Here is a 7,658-nt window from a genome sequence, read left to right on the forward strand (position 1 = left end):
CTCGGTGTAGGAGGAATGTCCAGGTAGCTGAAGTTCAACTGAGTATGAGTGATCCTGTATGCTTTTTCCAGTATGTGATTATCTTTTTCCTTGGGAATAAAATGAAGGTACATTTTGAAAAATCTTAAAAAAAAGAGAACGGTTGTGGCATTTTTTAAGCTTGAAAATGAAAACAGCTGTATATAATCAGATCAAGAGACAGAAGATGAGAGTATACAGTACCAGTGGTGGTGGCTGATGGGAAGTTGAGTCTGACGTAGTTATGTTGGGAATCCAAACTTGATAATGAAGTGACAGATTTTATATCATTCATTTACCCAGCTATAGTTTGTAGCTCTTGTTTATGCACTTAGCAGCATGGCTTAAAATAAGAAATCAGTTCATTACCACTGTTCTGATTAAAGACTAGAAATACAAGCTGATTTTAAGAATTTTATGAAAACATGAAACAAAACGCTATTCTACACTTATTCTACTATAAGAAGTGTGTAAATCTAAAAAAAAAAATCTTTATTCCCCTTTGTCTGTGGTCTTGACAGGTTGTGAGTTATTATATAACATTTATGTTTATGTTATATATAACATACATATTTGTTTTGAATCTTCTCTGTTCCCCATCATCACACTACTACCCACATTTAGGACATGCAAGAACGTGACACTTTTTTGTTTAGCTCATCAAAACCACCAAGTACCAACTCACCAACGCAGAGCTCGACACATTTCCACTTAACTTCACTTTTCACATCCACTCCGACCACAAGCAGTCACTTTCAGAGAAGCATCTCTTTTACATGCACTGACCATTTTATTCAGAAACAAATTAATTTTTCTTTTACATCACTAAACATTTCACCAGTTTATTGCATTAAACTATGATACTGAAATAAGTAACTTAGTGTTAGCGAAAGACATAATTTAGTTCTGTTTATATTTCTAGGTTTACAGAGTGATGGCGTGTGTGTTTATCTGCTCATAATACTAGACTCATTGTTTTTAACATTATTGAGTTGATTGTAAATAAAGCATTAGCTAAGTTGACCTCAAGTTTTGCTTCACTTTAGAAAAGTGTTCTTGTACAGCTGTGATTTAAAACTGATTTTGTTCTCATTGCATCAGACTCCTTCATAAGTGTTCAATCATCAAGAACAACATGGAAACCAAAACTAAAGAGCTATAGACACTTTGTGGACTCCACAAGTTTCATATTGATTTTTGGTTTGTTAGGTCATTCGAACTGTAGGCATATACTGAAGTCTGCTGTCTGTCTTGCTTTGATCACTCATGGTGGCTGCCATTTAATTTACTCTTACATGCTTACATCACTGTCACACATTGCCTGCCCAAAGAGGAGTCACTCTTTTAAGAAGGGTTAAATTATTGGGCTGTGTCAAACAAATAAAACAACTAAGAAGCTTTGACATTACTGAAATTGGGTTAAAAACTCAACACATTATAAAAACTTTTAATAATTAAAAAAAAAATGATGTAAAAAAAAATCATAAATGGCAATCACCTAAACCTTCAGGCTATGCACCCATCATGCAAACTGCCCACTGTACAAGCCTCTGGAGGCAGTGTTATTGGGGTTGCTTTTTTTTTTTTTTTTTTTTTTTTTGGTGACCAGTACATCATCAATTTATTTGCTTTATCCTGTAGAGTCCACACAGATAGCACCAACAACCTATGGTACACAGAATAAAAACACAACCCCTCAGTCCAACATTTCTGGAATGAGTAAACCAGAGGGAGCATCATCAGGTCAGTAACAGAGCAATGTGAAATTATTCAAAGTGTACATGTGACATGTGAATCATATTACTATGCCTATGTTTAGGTCAGGTAACTGTTTTAAGGACTAGAATTTTCTTTATATGACGCAATGAAAAAAATAAAAGACCTGTATTAATGCTTGAACATGCTGCCACTGGGCCAATATGTCATGACTTCCATAGGGAGGAGACGAACGCAGGTGCAGGTTAAGGAAAACTGAGATTTATTATGATGAAGTGACACAAAGCACAAAATAAAACAAGAACAAAACGCAACAAACACGGAACGGCTCTCTAGCCACTTTCCCAGGCTGGGTCTGCAGGGGGCTATCTAAAGAACAACTGAGAATGCTTTAGCTCACTACTTTCACTGGAGATGAACCACAGAGCTGAATGACTTTCCGAAAATAAGTGTGACTTTAAGGAAGGCCCCTTTTCCTAAGAGCCTCGTCCTGCAGACGCCACTCAGTCCTGGGAGAGAGAGAAACACAAATAAGGGTGAGAAACAAGACGATGTGCATATCAGTTACCAGACGAGGTGGTATGGGTTCAGCTGGGTTAAATAGTCAAATGACTATATTTTACAATGACCTATCCGCTTAGCCTATTCAAATGTAATCAGTAATGCATACTTACATAGTACATACACTCAGACAGGCAGATGTTCTCTTAATCTCTTATTTTATTTTTTTTAGTTTCCTGGTCTTTTGACCCATCTGCAAAGAAATGTACACTATTGTTATATTTTCCAGTCAATCTGTAGTATTTGCTAACTAGGTCATGTGTCTTGGCAACATGTTTAATCATTAGCAATTTTAAAACAACATTTATTGTTGCTAATACACAGAAAAGTCTAACAGGCTCATAATTGTTTTTATGAGTCCATGTTGAGGTCCTGTTAATGGATAGTAGTGCAACAGGCTAGCTGTAAAGATGCATCAGGAATTCCTGAGTAAAACCGGCTTGCGGTAATCTCTTTAACACAGCAGTTCTGTACATTGTCGAAGTGTCAATTTTTTTTTTTAGAATGTTAACCTTTTTTTCCCTCTCTAATCCATTGCACCTCTTTTCAACCCCTCAGTAAGCCACCTAAAAACTTCCTCCACAGTTGCAATACTTTGGTTTTACTCCTTCTTTGCATGTCCAATACTCTTGGTCCCCACCATATCCATCACATCTTTTTTTTTCCTTTGCACCCTATGTCCATTTGTCCAAACTCCTGGTATTAAAAACGACTCAAGTGTATATTCTCTTTCAAACCACATTATCTGCAAACAGTTTCTGTCTTATTTTTCTCTACTCTTTTTGTCATTTGCTTCACACTCTGTCACATTATTTCTACCTGTATATATCCCATTTTAGTACTAAGGGGACTTCTAATTCGCATTAAATCCTTTTTCCTCCAGCTCTGCCAACTGACCACTTTGACTCTCTCACACTTGTTACCTTGTTTGCCTCCACATGTTCCTCTGTATTACATTCTGCTAGTAAATTCCCATCTCCCAGCACTCTTGAATATTTTATTTCCCCTACTTTACTGTTCATAATTCTTGTAAATTGAAATAGGTCAATTTACTTTTCCCATTCTCCCTCCCTCTCCCATCAAATCTTTCATGCTTTTACTCTTTCATAATGTTTTCCCATTCATCCCTCTTTCTTTTTCTTCTTCTTCTTCACTAAATTTTATAGAACCATTACAATACTCTCAGTCTCTCTTCCTGTCATTCTGCCAGAGTTTGCAAGCAGTTGTCCAAGAGTACTGTTCTGGACTTATACAGGTATCAGTCAAGCATGCAGTAGTCTACAAGCATGAAGACTACTGCGACTCACACGGCTGACAAAAAGTAACAAATTAAAGAGAAAAGCTTACAGACAGAGCAGGGGGCTGCAGCCTCCTCCAAAGAACGGGGCACTGGCGCAGTATTGCATGCGGCCTACTTTTCCATGGCCGACCTTGTATATCATATCATAAATCTTAAAGACTTTTCTACAATAGACAATATGTCTCATGATGAAATCATTGTTCTAAGCAGATATGAGTTTTTGTTCTTTTATTGTTAATGAATGTTGTTTGTCTTTTGAACTCTCACTCACTCACTCAATCACTCAGAGGAAAGTTAAACTTTACACCAACACCTGTTCACATCTGTATCTGTTTAGACCTCATTATCTGTTCATTCCCAATAATGTACTCACAGTCAGTTTGGTCCATACAGGGAGTGGAACTAAGAAAAGCAACCCCACACAGACAACTCTGACAAGAGGAACAAGCACCAGAGCCCCTAACACTCACAATGGAACTTCTCAAACCAACAGTCCCAGGACCAGTAAAGGAAATGATAACAAAGGTAGGTCACTGAGGATTTTGCTGCATTGCTATGGTAGCTTAATCTTACTGCTTATCTATAAATGTAAGAAAGTAGGGGTGGGCGATATAACCAAAATCTTCTATCACAATATAGCAATTTGTATCGGAAAATGCATAAATAAAAATTCAAACACAAAGAAACTGTCTTACATAATGTAATTTTATTTAAACTGTGAATTGCTGAGGTTTGCCGCATTTTTTTTACTTTGGCCATATTCGTTGGGATGCTTGGATTTCAGATGATAGAAAAGGTTTGACGTGTTTCCACCACTTGCGAAAACAGTGCACTTGCATACCTTGCAAATCACGTTCATCTCATTCGTATCACTTTTCTTATACCAAAACCAATTCCACACCACAGACGATGCACCTTTTTTCTTTACAATCTTCTTGTTATTAGTTTTGTCACATGTACAGTAAGCAAACTCTCTGCTGCTGCACCGTCTTTTTCCATTGTCGAAGTGTACAGGAAGCCAAACACATCAAAAGCGGGACAAAACCGTGGCACCCGATTGAACCAAATTAGCTTCAAAATCATATTGTGCTTTTTAATAACAAGAGACCGAGCATTAGAGAATAAGATGCTCAGTAGCAGTGGTTTTTGTGGCTGCTTGTTTAGCTAAGTTAGCAGGCTTGCTCTATAGCCCCCCTTTAGCTTCTTTAAGCTATGCTGCCTGCGTAGCTTAAATCACCTGAAAACAACTCTCAGAGGTCCCACAGGTCTCACTATTTCCCTAGGAATCTTGTGAACCAACTGAAAGTCAATCATGGCAACTCCGTCAACCTGGAGTCCGTAAATCATTAGTTCTTGTCAGCTGTAAGATCACCCCTAAACTGTATCCTGAGTGTTTTTTTTTTTACATTTTAGTCTTGCCATACCCAGATGGCAGTCTTAGATTTGCTTTTATCCAGTACAGTATGTTGCATTTATCACGAATGCCATGAAGGGCACTATTTTTTTTTTTTTTTTTAAATTATTGACAATATCATGTCATTGTTCTTTTACCATTAGCTTTTCTTTCCTAATTCCACCTTCCTTAACTACTCGTTCCAATTAGTTTTTTTTCCTGCTCTAATCCATTGCACCTCTTCTCAGCCCCTCAGTAAGCCACCTAGAAACTTCCTCCACAGTTGCAATACTTTGAATTTTCCCCCTTCTTTGCGTATCCCATATTCTTGGTCCCCACCATACCTGTATCCATCACATATTTTTTTCCTTTGCACCCTTTGTCCATTTTTTCCAAACTCCTGTTATTATAAATGACTCAAGGTTTAGGTTTAGGTTTAGTTTATTTATATAGCACATTTAAAACAGCCGCGAGACTGACCAAAGTGCTGTACAGCCACATCATAAAAAGGCTAAATGTACACGATACACACAAAACTAATACAACTAGTAGGCACAGTAGAGGCTAGTAGGCCATGGAAAACAAATAGGTTTTTAAAAGGGATTTAAAAATAGGTAAACTAGGAGCCATTCGGATATCAATTGGCAAGTCATTCCAAAGACGAGGCCCAATAACCGAAAAAAGCACGGTCACCTCTACGCTTAAGTCTGGACTGTGGGATTAAGAGGAGGTTCTGGTCGCAGGATCTCAAACTTCTCAGGGGGGTATGGTGGTGCAGCAATTCAGATAAATAAATGGGTGCTTGCTGGTGTAACGATTTAAACACAAATAGTAAAATTTTAAAATGAATTCGGAAGTGAACAGGCAGCCAATGAAGGGCTTTCAAAAGCGGAGTCACATGATCCCTTTTTTTTCTTTTTTTAAGAGAAATTTAGCAGCGGCGTTCTGGACCAGTTGAAGACGGGCGATTTGAGATTTAGAGATACCATAATAGAGAGAGTTACAATAGTCAAGGCGGGTTGTAATGAAAGCATGAATGGCCATCTCTTATCACTGACTCAAGTGTATATTCTCTTTCAAAACACATTATCTGTGTCAAGAACTAACCTGAGATGACCAGAAGACGTAGCTTTAGCGGTTAGCCCTTTGTAGCGTGAATGGTAAACCCAAACGCGGATGAAACACGAGTAGGCAGGATAATCACGCTTTTAGTCTAAGGACTCTCACAGATGGGGAGTAAGGGAAAGACACAATCTAACCCGCGTCCTATAAATACACACTCGATCAGGAATTGAAACCAAAAAGGTGAGTACTCACAGTTAGAAGCAGGAATCAGACGTCGCATCGGCAAAACTCAATGACTGAGCGAGGTGCTATGGTTTGTTTACCTCTTTTATACTTCCTGGTTTGCGACCGCTTAACTTCCGGGTCCTAGTGCCGGTCGCGTTCCGAGTGTGCATGACAGTACCCCCCTGTCCAGGACCGGCTCCAGACGGTCCTGAGGTGGAGGATACCCTGTGACGGTAGTCCCGGATGAGCTCAGGATCGAGGATGAACCGTGCTGGGACCCAAGATCGCTCCTCGAATCGAGGATTCGTCGCACGGTGTAAGCGGGACCGCCGTCAATGATTCGGGGAGGAGGAGCAGGGGGGGTGGGTGGAACCAGAGGTGAAGTGATGAAGGGTTTTAGCTGTGATGTATGGAAGACTGGGTGGATCCGGAGCGCCGCAGGCAGCTGGAGCCGGTAGGTGACAGGGTTAATCCGTAACGTGATGCGGTATGGTCCGATGAACCTTGGTGATAGTTTTCTTGATTCGGTGTGCAGATGGAGGTTTTTTGTTGATAGCCATACCTTGTCACCTACGTGGTACAACCGTCCCGGTGGGTGTCGGCGTCGATGCTGGGCGACGTAGCTGGTGTTGGCTTGCTGGATGGCGCGATTCGCTTGATTCCATATCCGCCGACACCTACGGACCAACTGTTGGGCCGATGGTACGTCAACCTCCGGTTCTTGATGGTCGAACATGGGAGGATGGAAACCATGGCACACCTCAAATGGGCTCAGGTTGGTGGCTGAGGAGACGTGTAGGTTGTGTGACAGTTCGGCCCATCTGAGGTAGCGGGACCAGGAGCGCTGGCGATCGGACACGAAACATCTCAGGTAGCGCTCCAGTTGTTGGTTGGTCCGTTCCGTCTGAACATTAGTCTGGGGATGGTAACCGGACGACAGACTACAGGTGGAATTGATCAGACGGCAGAAGGCCTTCCAGAACCGGGCTGTGAACTGGGGCCCTCTGTCCGAGACGATGTCCTTTGGGAACCCATGCAGTCGGACTACGTGTTCCAAAATCAATTCTGCGGTGTCTTTAGCTGATGGGAGTCCGGCTAGGGCCACCAGGTGCACGGCCTTGGAGAACCGATCAACGATGGTTAAAATGGTGTCCTTACCCTCTGAAACCGGCAGGCCCGTGATGAAATCCAGGGCGATGTGCGTCCAGGGCCGTCGAGGAACTGGGAGTGGTTGGAGTTCTCCTGGAGTTGGTTGGTTTGTGTCTTTTGCCCTGGCGCACACCGGGCACGCCTGAACGAACTCGAGGACGTCTCTCCTCAAGGAGGGCCACCAGAACGCTCGTTGGATAAATGATAACGTTCGTCGCGCCCCAGAATGTC

Source organism: Clarias gariepinus, chromosome 2, assembly GCF_024256425.1.
Source record: "Clarias gariepinus isolate MV-2021 ecotype Netherlands chromosome 2, CGAR_prim_01v2, whole genome shotgun sequence".
Lineage (NCBI taxonomy): Eukaryota > Metazoa > Chordata > Actinopteri > Siluriformes > Clariidae > Clarias > Clarias gariepinus.